General features: G+C 50.5%; 1 long non-coding RNA gene across 1 annotated transcript; it reads right to left on the minus strand.

Moving 5' to 3' along the window:
• Positions 1-4,842: 4,842 nt before the first annotated feature.
• On the minus strand, positions 4,843-10,910 carry LOC149875079 (uncharacterized). The gene is made up of 3 exons (XR_016440056.1): positions 10,870-10,910; positions 7,548-7,604; positions 4,843-4,894 (listed from the first exon to the last, which is right to left on the minus strand). It is a non-coding gene; the product is annotated as an uncharacterized LOC149875079 (long non-coding RNA).
• Between the last annotated feature and the right edge of the window lie 4,378 nt (positions 10,911-15,288).

Below are 15,288 nucleotides of genomic sequence, written 5' to 3' on the forward strand. Positions count from 1 at the left end.
GATGAAAGGCCAGCTTCAGACATAGTGGGCACATCTACACATTCAATTAATGTTATTGTGCACAAAAAAATTATGGAGCTTATTTCTCCAGAGTTTTTTTACTCTTGGGTGCGCTGTTTGAACATGCATTCAGAAGCAAAAAACTCCACAGCATATTGCTTCAGAGTTTATTCATGCACAGCACATAAAGCCCAGTCAGAGCAGCCTGGGCTGGCAGAGGAACTGGGGGTTTGAAACAGCTTTGAAACAAAATGAGGGCACTTGAAATGTTTTGAGTTTCAAAGCAGCCCAGTGGTGGGAGGCAGGGGAGAACCAAGGCTGTGCTCCAAGTGGCTCTGCAGCCCCATGGAGCTCAGCCCAGTGGCAGGGGGCAGAGCACAGCTCTGGCTCTCCCTGCCTCCCACTACCGAGCTGTGCTCTGAGCGGCTCCACAGCCCCATGGAGCTCAGTCTGGCCGGTGGGGAGCAGAGTGCAGCCCTGCCTCTGCCTGCCTCCCACTGCCAGGCAGAGCTCCGTGGGGCTGGCAGAGCTGATCAGAGAACAGTTTCAGAGCCTGGTGGCTGGAGGAGGAGTGCAACCTTGGCTTTACCAAAATGTCCCAGTTCCTGGACGAAATAAGCAGATGGATTAAAAAAAAGTTTGTTGGCTTAGATTTAATACAAGAAAACCAGATGTGCTGGTGTAAGTAGGGAAGCACTTACAGGAGCTGGCTGATACACTGACCTCATCATCAATCAAATGTCTCTAATGTCCCGCCATCAAAGTAACAGAAAGATGAGGGGTCAAATGGATTCCTCACTGCTGCCAAATGTACACATTTCAGTAGAGACAAGGAAAGTCTTCTTCAGACTTGGGCTAGTCAGGGGAATCTAACTTTTCATCTTGGATGAGATGCTTGCCATGCACTCATACACTCTGTGTTACAGTACTGCAACTCACTTGCACTGGAGCTAAATATGACTGCCTCCTAGACAACTCAATTGGTATACAGATATTCATTTATTAAAAATGTAGAGAGCTACACCCCCGCCTCTTTTGCCAACATGATCCCTCCTGTACAGGGTATAGCCCTCTATACCCGTGGTCCAGTCATGGGTGGAGTCCCACCAGGTCTCCGTTATCCCAATGACATCATATTTCTTTGCACTGAGCAGGAGGACGAGCTCGTCCTGCTTGTTGTCCAGGCTCCTGGCATTAGTGTACAGGCAGGCAAGCGTGCCCTTGGGGGCTCTTGCCTTGCCCACAGATTGTGCCAGGGCTGGGGCAGGGGTGGGCTCCCTTAAGTGCCCCCTTAAGTGCCTTGGTCCGCTGGCTTTGCAAGGGCTGTTCAGCGGGCCAGCAGGGGCAGTAGTCCCCCCATCCCCCAGCGGGCTTAGTTTAAAGCCCGGTGGAGCAGGTCAGCCAGCCTGGCTGAGAAGAGCCTCCTCCCCAGGGGAGAGAGGTGGAGGCCATCTCTTCCCAGCAGCTCGCTGCCTCTCTCGCCAAAGAGCGGGCTGTGGTCATGGAAGCCAAAGCCTTCCTGATAACACCAGCGCCGCAGTCTTTGGTTCACCACGTGGATCCTCCTCTCCCTCCTCAGCCCATAGCCCGAGACTGGGAGGATCGACGAAAACACCACCTGAGCTCCCAGACCCCTAAGCCCCACTCCCAACTCCCTGTAGCGCCTCATGACCTGGCTGGGGGTGCTCCATTGGTGCCCACATGAATAAGGAGCATGGGGTAGTGGTCTGTGGGCCGGAGGAGCTGCGGGATCCTCTCCACAATGTCTCGGATGCAGGCCCCCAGGAAGCAGCAGACTTCCCGGGCTAAGGGGTCGGGGCGGCAGATTGCCCCCTCAGTGCCCCGCAGGATGGAGTCTCCCACAACAAACACCTTTCACTTTGTCTTGGGGAGAGCGGGGCCAGTAGCTGCGGTCGAGCCTGGGTGGCCTGCGGGAGCCGGCAACTGCGTGGGCTCTGCTGGGGCTGTAAGAGGTGCGAACCTGTTGCTAAGCTCCGGCGAGGGAGGGGCCTTGGTGCGGTGGGCCTTGAGGCCCTTGACCACCTTGGTCCATGCCCCTGACTGGGCAGAGCGGGAGGTCCCAGAGTCCTCCTTAGTCGCAGAGGTAGACGGAGCTCTCCCCTGTGGCTCCCGGGGGAGAAGGGCCTGGCAGTAGGAGTCTATCTCCTGCTCACAGTCCCTGATGGCACGCAGTCTCTGGACTATGAAATCTATGAAAGTGAAGAAATGCCAATACACTCACAAAGCAGCTGATGTACTTCTGCACCAACTGAAGAATTAGTGCTAATTTAAGGCCCTTTATGAGTTAGGACCACATTATTTCAAAGTTTCCGCAATCAGACTAATCTCCCTTTTTGAGAATGGTGACAATGTTGGCAGCAGGGATTTCCTCAAGTTTTGAGAAACAGTGTATGGAGCTTGTTGGTCATAGTTTCCTCTCCAAATTTGAAGACCTCAGCTGGTATGCCATCAGTGTTGCATTTAGAAACTGAATTCTAAACCTAGTACTTTTAGAATTGACACAATGATCAGTTGATTAACAGCAGATAGACTTATTTTAATAACTACCAACAAACTATAAAATTAAATGACAGAAAAACAAAAGATTTTTCCTTAATATTCAGTAAGTGAGCTGTTAGTCCTTGTGTTATCTTAGCTGCAAGAGATGTTACCCAAAAAAGCAGGAAGCAGGTCTTATACAGCTTTACAGAGCATGGATCCTTCATTCGTGGGCTGGGTGGCAGCAGGACAGCTTCTTGATCTTCCCTGGATTGCACACACCTTGCTGGCAGTTCTGTCTTGCTTTTTATACTGTTTTAATTGTATAGCTTCAAAGCATTCCCTCTTGATATTTGATTAATCAAAGTCCAAACAAAGCAGGCAAGGACAGAATTAACATATTACAATTGTATCTTGTCTGTGTGTTTGTAAAGTTTGCAAGCTTTTGATCAGTTTAGAATCAAATGGGATGGATATTGATTGAATGAGGTACCTTTAGGAAATTAATCACAGAATACTATTTTTCAATAGTTATTTTAACACTGGAGCGTAATAAATAGCTGTATCAAATGGCTTATGGAGAGATGAAGATCAAAGGCCATTGGTTACTTATATTTTTTTGGCTTAGGCGTGGTAGAAGGTTGAGGACTGTTATCATGACAGTTCTTAACTTATGGCCTGAGTCTGGTATTGGGTACTGCAAGCTCCATTCTTGTTTACGCCTAATGGGTTGCAAGCCATTAGTAGAGTTTGATTTTCTTTGTGGCGGGCTTGTTACCACAGCCCAGTCTTGCATCAGATGCTGTTTTGCATTTTTGTGCAAGAGGCTCCGTCCAAACCCATTTTAATCTGGTCCAAGCTTTCATAGCTTTCATAGTCAGCAATCAGGTCCAGATGTTTTGTTGTTCTTCATCTTTTCTACAGCTGTAAAGCTCGGGTAAACTACAAAGACTACAAAGACCACCTGAAAAGCCTAGAATGACATCACCAGCACAACCTCCAGAAGATCCTTGGCATAAAGTGGGAGGATCATCACATAAATGTTAATGTCTTCACCAATGCTAACACCATCAGTATGGGAGCATTGATTATACAACATCAGCTGCAGTGGACAGGGCATTGTGTGGGCCCAAAGGAAACACTTCAAAGACACCCTCAAGATAACCATTAAGAAGTGTGGCATTGACACCACAAGTTGGGAGAAACTCACCCTAGGCAGGGCTACATGGTGAAACCTTGTGAGAAAAGGTTTTGAAAAAAAACATTTCACCCTGGAGGCAGAACAATGACAGAAACAGAAGGAAAGGAAACAAGACCAAGAAATCTGTGATCCAACCCTCCTTTTAACTACCACCTGTGGCATTTGCCAGAGAGCCTGCAGCTCTAGGATCAGCCTTCTTAGCCATCAACAGACTTACCTACAACCCTTTACTTGACCTGAGGGAGTGATCACTGATTCAGGGATCCTGGTTTTCTCTGATAAAAAAAAAAATCCCCAATTTTTGGATTAAAAAAAGTAACCCAAAATCCACATTTTTCCATGATTAAAATGAAACACCACTAATATATAAATTATATATATATATACATATACACATGCACACATGCACGCACATATCATTGTGTTTCATTTTAATCATGGAAAAATGTGGATTTTGGGTTACTTTTTTTAATCTAAAAATTGAGGATTTTTTTGTCAGAGAAAACCAGGATCCCTGGTAAGATCATCCTTATTCATGAGGGATCACCAACAATGACAAAGACAATTTCAAAGTTGCAAATTTTTACTAAAACAAAATGAACTTTTCTCATTAAAACAATAATAAATTTTTAATGCGGGAAGGAAGGAAAAACATAAAAGAAAATATTAAATAAAATTAAATTGAAAAGTCTGGAATCACAGGAAGCAACAAGAATCAATTATTCACTAACATAAATAAGCAAAGATCTGTTTAAGTTAATGGACCCTAGCTCATTTACACCAACAGAAAATTTGGTCCAATGAATTATCTTTCCTCTTAGCTTTTGTTCATCATAGAATCATAGGAAGGCAGAGACTACAAGAGTCAGATAATCCATCCTGTCAAAAAGTGGCCAGTGGTGTTCCTCAGCGGTCCGTGCTTGAACTGGTGCTTTTCAACATCTTTATCAATGATCTGGATGTGAAAAGTTCACTGGCCACATTTGTGGATGACACCAAGTTATGGGAGAGTCTGGCCACACCAGAAGATAGGCTGCAGATACAGGCAAACCTGGGCAGGCTGAAGAGCTGGGCAGACTGGAACCAGATGAAGTTCAACACTCAGAAGTGTAAGGTGCTCCATCTTGGGCCAAACAATCCACAACATACCGGCTTGGTGGCAACAATTTGACTTGCACCACAGCCAAAAGGGACCTAGGGGTAGGGATCAACTATCATATGAACATGAGCTGGCAGTGCGATGCTGTGGCCAGCAGGGCAAACAATATGCTGGCATGTATTAACATGCATCTCATGCAAAACTAAGGAAGCAATATTCCCACTGTACTCCCTACTGGTGAGACCGCAGCTGGAGTACCTTGCTGGGATCACTTGACCCCAGTTGTCTTTTCCTGCCTAGTGCAGAGGGACTGGAACCGATGATCTACAAGGTCCCTTCTAGCCCCTAACAATCTATCAATCCCTTTTCCTATCCAGTCTCTTTTTTTTTTAATAGACAGTTTGATCCAATAACTCAGTGTTCTGACATTTAGGAAGTTTGTCATGAGATTTAACCTGAATCTGCCTTTGTATAGTTTAAACCCACTTCTTTTAGTCATACCCTCAGCAATTAGAGAAAACAACTGTTTGTCATCTTCTTTTGGATGACCTTTCAAATATTTGAAAAATGTTGTGATGTTACCCCTTAATCTTTTCTCCAGTCTAAATGTTCCTGTTTCTTTCAACTTCCCCGCAGACTTCTTGCTTTCCAAACCACTCTTCACATTTGTTGCTCCCCACTGATTCTTCTCTAATTGGTATACATTAGATCCAAGACAAGATGTTTATGTTAATATAACCAAAGATGACATTTGTTTTTTCTGCAGCAGCATCAAATTGCTGGTTCATGTTCATTTTGTCAGCTTCTATAACACCCTGATCCTTCTTGGCAGTGCTATGCCCAGCCAGCTATCCCCTGATTTGTATTAGAGTATTTGGTTTCTTTCTCCTATGTGAAACACCTTATGTTTGTCCTTGCTGTGTTCCGTTGTACTACTCATGACCCAGGTCTCCAATTTAGTGAAATTATTTCAGGTTTTAATTCTATCTTGTAAGTATTTGCTATCACACCCAGTTTTGTATTACCTGCAAATCTGGTGAGTACACTCACCACATCTTCATTGAAATAAATAAATAACAATGTTGACCAACTAGTGCTAGACCCCAAACTAATTCTTCCAGGACTCCACTCAATGGGCGTGTCTATACATGCGTTAAGGTGCTTTTCCTAATGTGCATTAAATTTAGTACCTCCAATGCGAGGTACTAAGTAAACGTGCATTAGGCTGCCTTAATGTACAGTAATGAATGTGCATGGTTTTTAAATTATGCTTAATGTGCATTAGCATAATAGCACTTTTTTATATGATGCTTTAAAGTACAGTAAAATAGCCACTGCACATTAAAGTGTACATTTAGACATGCCCACTATCTCCTCCTCATCTGATATCAATTCTCTGATTACTACTGGTTGTCTGAAGTCTTCTCACCTATTTGGTAGCTATTGCATCTTAGATCTTTCTAGCCCACATTTCTCCAGCTTGCATATGAAAATGTCATGTGACACTGTTACAAGTCGTACTAAAGATCTTACATGTTAAGTCTGTTGCATTCTCTATATCCATCCATCCAGTCATTTCAAAGAAGGGAAACAGGTTAATTTGGCATGACTGCCTCTCAACAAAGCTACTAGTAGGATTTTTTATGTCCTCTAAATATTTACAAATACCTTGTTGTGGAACAGGGGTCAATAATGTTTTTGGCCAAAAACACCCAATGCTGAGTGCCAAAAACACCCCAAACCTGACCCACACTTTGACTTGGCATACCAGGGGCAGACCTCAAGGGATCTGTGACGGGCCTGATCTCCACTCCTGGCAGCAGCTGCACATACACCTCTGGGAGGACAGCAGGGGAGAAACCAGGGTTGTGCTTCCCTGGCCCCTTCCCCACCCTACATTGCTGCCATGGAGCTGATGCTGGGGCTCCGGAGTCTGGTGCAGCTTTTTGCAGCCTGCCTGCTACCTACTGCAGCTGCCCAGAGCCTGGTCAGCTGTGGCAGGAAGCCAGGAGGCTGTAAACAGCTTCACCGGACTCCAGAACCCTGGCCAGGCCCCATGGCAGAGGACTGGCCTGGAGCAGCACAACCCTGATCCGTCTCCCACTGTTCACGCAGAGGTGCACATGCAGACATGCCACCACAGAACCCAGCTGGACTCTGGAGTCCGATGCAGCTGTTTGCATCCCCCTGGCTGCAGCTAATCCAGGCTTTGGGCAGCTGCTCCCAGCCATGGAGCCCAGGCTGCTTGCAGCAGGGCTTGAAGCCTCCCAGCTACCTGCTGCAAGCAGTCTGGGCTCCATGGTGGGTGGCAGCTGCCCAGAGCCCAGGCCAGCTGTGGTATGCCAAGAATAATGGCCTCATGTGCTATGCTCTGGCACACATGCTGGATGTTGACAACCCCTTCTTTAGAATTTGTTCAGATAACTTCCCAGGTCCTGAAGTCAGACTGTCTAGTTGCTAACTTCCTTTTTACATTTTTAAAAATGGGAGGAGGAAGAGTGATGTTTGCCTTTTTCCACTCTTCTACAACCTTACCTGGCTTCTGTGACTTCTCAACATATTTGCTAATGGCTTTGAGATCTCAAGTAATTATTTCAACATCTTAGGATCTATTTCATCAGGCACTGCTGACTTGAGTTCATTCTAAACATTCAAATAATCTTTGATGTCCTCTTTCCTTACCTGGATCTGTCTCCCCTCCCACTCTTTGTTTCCATTAATTTTGCTAACCATCTGTTCACAGTTTACCTTTTTTGGTGATGACAGAAGCAAAGAGGCATTGAGCAGCTGGCCTTCTCAGAGAAGCTGTAAAGGAAAAGAGGATAGCAGGTTTATGGCTCAGTTAACACTATCTAAATTAACTGGGTGACCTGCTGGGTACAAACCCTGTTTGCCTTATAAAGTATATTAGGGATACTTAAGCCAATTATAGCCTCCCAATGCATTTTCTGCATTCCCCTTCAATCTCTGAATCAGTCCTTTGTACCAAAGGATGAAATTCTACTTCACCACTAAGATGTCTAAGTAGCACTACCACACTTTGTTTAAGCATTTAAATCATGAAACTACATTATACTTTATGCTGCATAATGGTGTGAATTACAATAAGATGTCTACATTTCATGTGTGCCTGCATTCTCACCCTATGCAATTAATAGTTTCATAGTTTCTAGGGTTGGAAGGGACCTAAACAGATCATCTAGTCCAACCCCCTGCCATGGCAGGAAAGAGTACTGGGGTCAAACGATCCCAGCAAGGTGTTCATCTAACCTCCTCTTAAAAACCCCCGGGGTAGGAGTCTGAACCACTTCCCTTGTAAGTTGGTTCCAGACCCTAGCCGCCCTGACTGTGAAGTAGCGCCTCCTGATATCTAACCTAAACCTACCCTCTGCCAGCTTGTGACCGTTATTCCTGGTCACTCCTGGTGGTGCTCGGGGGAGCAGTGACTCCCCCAACGCCCGCTGATCCCCCCTGACTAGTTTATAACAGGCCACTAGATCCCCCCTCAGCCTTCTCTTTCGGAAGCTGAACAGGTTCAGGTCCTGTAGCCTCTCCTCGTAGGGCCTGCCCTGCTCTCCCCTGATCATACGAGTGGCCCTCCTCTGGACCCTCTCCATGCTGTCAACATCCCTCTTGAAGTGTGGTGCCCAGAACTGGACGCAGTACTCCAGCTGCGGCCTGACCAGTGCCGCACAGAGGGGGAGGATCACCTCTTTGGACCTGCTTGAGATGCATCTGTGGATGTATGACAGGGTGCAGTTGGCCTTCCTAACTGCCTCCCCACACTGCTGGCCCATGTTCATCTTGGAGTCAATGATGACCCCCAGATCCCTTTCTGCCTCCGTGCTGACAAGAGGGGAGTTCCCTAACCTGTAGGTATGGTGCCGGTTTTCTTCCCGAGGTGCATCACCTTGCACTTGTCTGTTTTGAAACCCATCCTATTCTCATCCGGCCACCCTTGTAACCTGTCTAGGTCTGATTGTAGCCTGTTGCATCCTTCCAGTGTGCCCACGTCCCCCCACATCTTAGTGTCATCAGCAAATTTGAACAGGGTGCTTTTTACCCCCTTGTCCAAATCACTGATGAACATGTTGAACAGCGCAGGCCCGAGGACCGAGCCCTGCCCCCACTGCCCACGTCCTTCCAGGTTGAGAAGGACCCATCCACTACCACCCTCTGGGTGCGGCCCACCAGCCAGCTGGCGACCCATTTGACTGTGTGGGTGTCTACACCACAGCCCCCCAGTTTCTTAATGAGAACAGGGTGAGAGACAGTGTCAACAGCCTTCCAGAAGTCCAGGAAGACTATATCCACTGCTACCCCTGCATCTAATGATCTGGTGATATGATCGTAAAAGGCCACCAGGTTGGTCTGACAGGACCTGCCACTGATGAACCCATGTTGGTTGCCCCTAAGCATGCAGTCCCCTGCTGGCCCCTCCTGGATGTGTGCCAGCATAATTTTCTCGAACAGCTTGCCTAGGATTGAGGTAAGATTAACCGGCCTATAGTTTCCCGGGTCCTCCTTCCTGTCTTTTTTGAAGATGGGGACCATGTTGGCCCTCTTCCAGTCCTCCGGTACCTCACCAGAGCACCACGAGTGCTCGTAAAGCCATGCCAGGAGACTTGCAATGACCTCGGCCAGTTCCTTTAGAACTCTAGGGTGGAGATCATCCGGACCAGCTAACTTGAATACATCCAATCCCTCCAGAAGCTTCCTAACTAAATCCTCGCTAACCCGTGGCCCAGGTGTGCCCCCCCCGCCCCCCGGGGCCCGAGGGAGGCGCAGCAGGGAGGTGGCTGTTCTGGTCCCTACTTAGGAAGACGGAGGTGAAGAAATCGTTAAACATGTTAGCTTTGCCATCTGGTGTGACAACCAAGTTTCCCATCGTGTCCTGCAAGGGCCCCACATTACCCGGGACCTTCTTTTACCCCCTATGTATTTAAAAAAAGACTTCTTGTTGTCCTTAATCTGGGAAGCTAGTCTCAGTTCCATCTCTGCCTTGGCCTTCCTAACTACCCCCCTACATCCCTGAGCAGCTACAGAATACTCCTCCCTGGTGATGACCCCTTCTTTCCATTGGGTATACACCTCCTTTTTAGCAAGGAGACATTCCCGGATGCTTTTGGTGAGCCACGGAGGCTTGTGTGCTCTCCTGCTCCCTTTGATCCTCATTGGGATTACCTTCCTTTGGGCTTGGAGGATCGTCTCCTTAAGGAGCGACCACTCTCCTTGGACACCTGGCTCCCCTCCCCTCCGGGACCTCAACACTTCTCCAACTATCCTCCTTAGCTCGTTGAAGTTTGCCCTCCTAAAATCTAGGGCCGCTGCCTTACTGCAGCCTTTGCCACCTTGCACTGGATGGTGAATTCCAGCAGGCGGTGATCGCTGTCGCCCAGGTGGTCGAGCACCCGCAGCCCCCTCACCCGGTCATCACCCATGGCCAGCACTAGGTCCAACAAGGCATCCCCCCTGGTGGGGCTGTGCACCTCCTGGGTTAGATGGAGGTCCTGCACTCTGGCCAAGAACCTATGTGAGCGTTCAGACCTGGCTGACTGCTCTTCCCAGCAGATGTCTGGGAAGTTCAGGTCCCTCATGACTACCACATCCTTAGCCTTCACTACCTCTGTGAGCTGACCCAAGAATTCCTGGTCAAGCTCTGCTCCCTGGTTGGGAGGTCTATAGTAGACTCCCACCGTTAAGTCTCTTTCCCCTCGACTGCCTTGTACTCTAACCCAAAGCACTTCAGAGTGCCCCTCCCCGACTCCTTGCTAATTGACGAGGATGTCTATTCCTCCTTAATATAGAGTGCCACGCCCCCACATCTCTTTCTTATCCTGTCCCTCCTCTACAGCCTATAGCCCTTGACATTCACCGCCCAATCATGCGTTGCATCCCACCATGTTTCCGTAATCCCCACTATGTCTGGGCTGGTGTCAGCCAGCAGGAGGGTGAGTTCCTCCTGTTTGTTACCCATACTACGAGCATTTGTGTAGAGGCATTTGAGGCCTTCTGTGGATGTGTGTACTGACCCCCTAGTCCCAGCGTTACCCTAGCCCCTATCTCTTACCTGTTTATTTGCTTCGCTTGTTGGTCTGGGCTGGGCTGTAGTTGTGGGTGCTGTTTGGTCTGGCAGTCTGATGTTTCCTCCGCCCTCATCTTCCCCTTCCCCCGATGAGCCTAGTTTAAAGCCCGCCGGAGGAGGTCCACCAACCTAGAAGAGAACACACACTTACCTTTAGGGGAAAGGTGGAGCCCATCCCATCCCAGCATGTCTCTCGTCGTGATGTGCCGCTCATGGCTGAGGAAGCCAAAGCCCTCCTTGAAGCACCATTCCTGTAGCCGCCAGTTGGTCTCCGTGATGCATGTTTCATGCCGTCTGCCTCGTCCACTCACTGGCAAGATACAAGAGAAAACCACCTGTACGCCCATCTCCTTCAGCATACACCCCAGAGTGTCATGAGAGCTTCTTAGAGGGACAAGTGGCGTTCAGCCACCCAAGATTGAGCAATAACAGGTCTGTGATGCCCTTAGATGACCGGGGCTGCACGCGCGCTACACTGACTGGCTCAGCGTGTGTCTACCCTATGCCAACAGATGTGGGTAACCCGTTGAACACCATTCGTGATGGGGATCAGGGATTGCAATTATTCCCCATGAATGAGGAATTCCCAGGAAGTGTGGGTCATAAGCTCGCGTTGATTAAGTCCCTGCCCTTTGTACACACCGCCCGTCGCTACTACCGATTGGATGGTTTAGTGAGGCCCTCGGATCGGCCCTGCCGGGGTTGGTCACGGCCCTGGTGGAGCGCCGAGATGACAGTCAAACTTGACTATCTAGAGGAAGTAAAAGTCGTAACAAGGTTTCCGTAGGTGAACCTACAGAAGGATCATTAACGGGGTCACCGCATGCGGTGCCAGCTCAGCAGGTGCAGGGCGGAGGGCCGTGCCCCCCCATCCCCGCCTCCGGCGGCCGTGCATGCATGTGCATGCAAGCCGCATGTCTGGGCCTCCGGGCCCCAAGCACAGACCAGCCCCGGGACCCCCATGCTTGGCGTGCAGGATGGGACTCCCCCCTTCCCCACTTCGGCAAGAGGGGGACCCAGGTGCTGAGTGGGTCCCCAGGGCAGCCCCTGGCTCTCCCGGGCGGCCCTCTCCACCCCCGCTCCCCTTCCCCCTCAGGGAGGCCAGGAGCGGGGTTCCCGGAGGGGCTCCCACCCGGCACTGGCAGTTGTCTCTCGGCAGCATCGGTCCACCGCCGGGCCACTCGCCCCTCCATGCGGCGGCGCCCTCTCTCGCTCCCGCGTCTGTGCCGTTCCCCCCTAGCCTCCCTCCGGGCCGCGTGCCCCGGCGGGCCGGTCGGCTGGTCTGCGCCCCTCACTCATGTCCCCGGGTTTCCCTCCCCAGCCCCCTCAGCCCTGGCTGAGCGGGGGTGGGAAAGGGGCCCCAGGGCGCACGGCGGCGAGGCGCGTGCCCATTGGCCGCTGCCACGGGCGGGCGTCCATGGTGGCTGGGGGGGGAGCTGGCGTGCGGGATGGGGAGGGCCCGTCCAGGCAGGTGGCCCCAGCCACATTGGCCCCCAGTAAACCTAGTCGGGACCTGAGAGAAACCCCGGCCCCCCCTGACGGGAAGGCGCTGGCCGTGGCGGTGAGTCCTGGCTGCTACCCTCTGGGTGGATGCTTCTCCCCCCTCGTGGGGTTTGCGGAGCCGGCTGGAGGGTGCCAGGCTCAGCTCCACGTCCTCCTCCGGCACCTGTTCCTCACCCGCCCACCTGGCGGGGGGGCGAGGCGGCGTCTGGAAGGCAGGATTGGGACCACCTGGAGTTTGGAACCGTTTCCCTCACCCCAAGGTTACCAGGTACCTAGCACTCTGTCCCCTCACCTCGTCCTGCTTGGCGGGGCAGGCAGGGTGGTGCCGGGGCGGAGGTTCAAAGACCCATGCGTCTTGAAGGGTCCGCGCGGGCGGCCACAGGGAGGTCGGCCGAGGGAGGGCGGGCACGTGTGGACGTGCCTGCACCCTCGGCACTCCCTGCCCGTGCGGTCCCTGGGACAGAGAGGGACCCTGCCTCCCTCTCCGCAGAGGAGCCCCGGAAGGCCATTGCCCACGGGCTGCGGCTCCCTCACCTCCGTTGTCTCGTTGTCCAGCCCGTCCCTCCAAACCCCCTGTCCTATCACTGTCACCCCCGCTGCACCCTCGGGTGGGGCGAGGGCCGGCCAAGGGGAGTGGAAGAGGCGCATGGTCCCGGGCGCGGGAGCGCTGTGGAGCCACCTGAGCCCGTGGCATGGCTGGCTGCGGCCCCCCTGAGCCAAGCGCCTGGACCAACCCCGCAGCAGAGGGCTCGCGTCCTCGGCCACGGCCCTCCCCTCGGGTTGTTAAACCTCTCTTGTGTTTGTTGGATTGGTAGGGCTCCTGCCGAGGGATGGCAGGGCCCCCAGGCCGGGCAGGAACGCCTCTCCCCCCAACGAGCCCCCCTCGCGGAGGGGGTGAGCACGCTGCGGCGGGGGAGGAAGGCCAGCTCGGGGGCCCCGCCATCCCTCAGTGGGAGCCCTACCAATCCAACGAACACAAGAGAGGTTTAACTAATTTAATTAAGCTTGCCTTCCTGCTCATGCAGGGAAGCAACTCAGCATGGCTAAAGAGGTGTTGATTCCACTTATGTTTTACTGCAATTCCATTTTGCCAGTGAGGTATAGAAATAATGCACAAACCCCTGGTAACAGAACTAGCCAAAAACCATAACCAGCAACTGTTTGACACAGTATAACGGGTAGTGGTATCTACCCAGTAGTTAAGGCAACAGTACAGGACTAGCGAAATCTAGGTTCTAGACCCATCATCTTCTTTGCAGATTTAAATTCTGAGCTTCTGCATTACAGAGCAGTGTTCCAAACATAAAGCCATAGGCTAAACAGGACTGAAAGCATCCTCTTGATGAAGCCAGGTTACTGAGCACCCAGGCAGGAAAGAGTCATGGGACCAGAAGGAGAATACACAAATGGGAGCCTGATTCTCTAGCCTAAGGAGATGGACAGGGCACTGGCAGAGGGACAGTGAACCTATGCTTTCAGGGTTATTGGTGTATTCTGTAACATGGAATCATTGCAGGGGGAGAAGGGAGGACTGCATAACCAGCACTATAGGCAGGCAACAGACTTCTTCACATGATACTGCACCTGTTTGAAACTGCCTCTCAGGGAGGCTGGAATATATGCCTGTACTCTAGTATTTGAAAAGGTTTTTAGTCCTCAGTATAGTACCTCATGCAGGTCATCATTGGCAGCCCCTCAAAATTGAGGATGATGTCTGTCAGGCTTGATGGGTCCTCAGGTGCCTGAAGAGCCCAATTCTGGATACACACATTCTTTGGCAATGAAGGCATGTTGTTGCATGGGGGTGCGGGATTCACAGTTCTAGGCTGGTCTCCTTCTCCTTCTTCTGCCATTCCATCTCAGTATTGAGTCATTGGGCCCAAAGTGGTGCATGCCTTGGTAAACCAGGTGATGCCACACCAAACAGTCAGCAGCTTGCTCCTGCCAGCCCTTGGTGTCAATGCACCAATGCTTCAGGGTGACCTTGAGTGTGTCTTTGTACTGTTTCCTTTGAGCATTGGCCAATGGAGAGCTGAGAAAAGAGAATTTGGTGAGGCAGGTGGTTCTTGGACATCCAGTTGCAGTAGCCCATCTATCAGAGTTGATTCCTCAAGAGCAAGGCTTCGATGCCGGTGGACACAATTTCATGGAGGATGCTTGCACTGGTCTGACAGTCCTCCCATTTGATCCCCAGGAATTGACACAAGCACCACTGGTGAAAGCTCTCAAGGGTCTTAATGTAGTATTGGTAGATGGTTCAGGTTTCCCTGCAGTAGAAGAGAGTGGTCAGCACTACAGTCTTGTAAAGCAGGACCTTCATCGACTTCCAAAGGTTTCTATTTTCCAAGATATGTTGTCACTACTTGAAGAAGGTAGCACTGGCGCAGTTGACCCAGTGCTGGACTTCTTTCTCGATGGTAGTCTGTTGAGAAAGGTGGCTTCTGAGATATGGAAAGTGCTCCATGTGCTCCAGAGACTCCCCATCTATGTAAATAGTGCAAGGGATGTTCAGCTGGCCTGGGGAGGGTTGATGGAGAACCTTCATCTTCATGACATTCAAGGACAGGCCAAGTCTTTTTTAGGGGTGTTGATAGACATTACACAGAATTCTTTCCAGGAAGGAATGGGTATATGTATTTGGACAGAGAAAAACAAAGTGTGGTGGACTGTTAGTAGCAAACCACAAAGTTTCTCTTTCCTTTCAGAAAAATAGATCCTGAATGTATACAATACTGCCTGTCACAAATCTGTCCATGAGAGACCTTGAAAATCTCTATTTTCTGCACACTGTACTGCCCCTTGTCCCAAGTGTAGCAGGACTGGGCCCCAAGGGCACCCATAACATTCCCTGGTGACCCAAAAGCCACTGCCCTGCACTAGCTCTAAGTACCCTCCCTTTAC

This window comes from Crocodylus siamensis, chromosome 1, assembly GCF_052110815.1.
Source record: "Crocodylus siamensis isolate JL-2025a chromosome 1, ASM5211081v1, whole genome shotgun sequence".
In the NCBI taxonomy this organism is placed as follows: domain Eukaryota; kingdom Metazoa; phylum Chordata; order Crocodylia; family Crocodylidae; genus Crocodylus; species Crocodylus siamensis.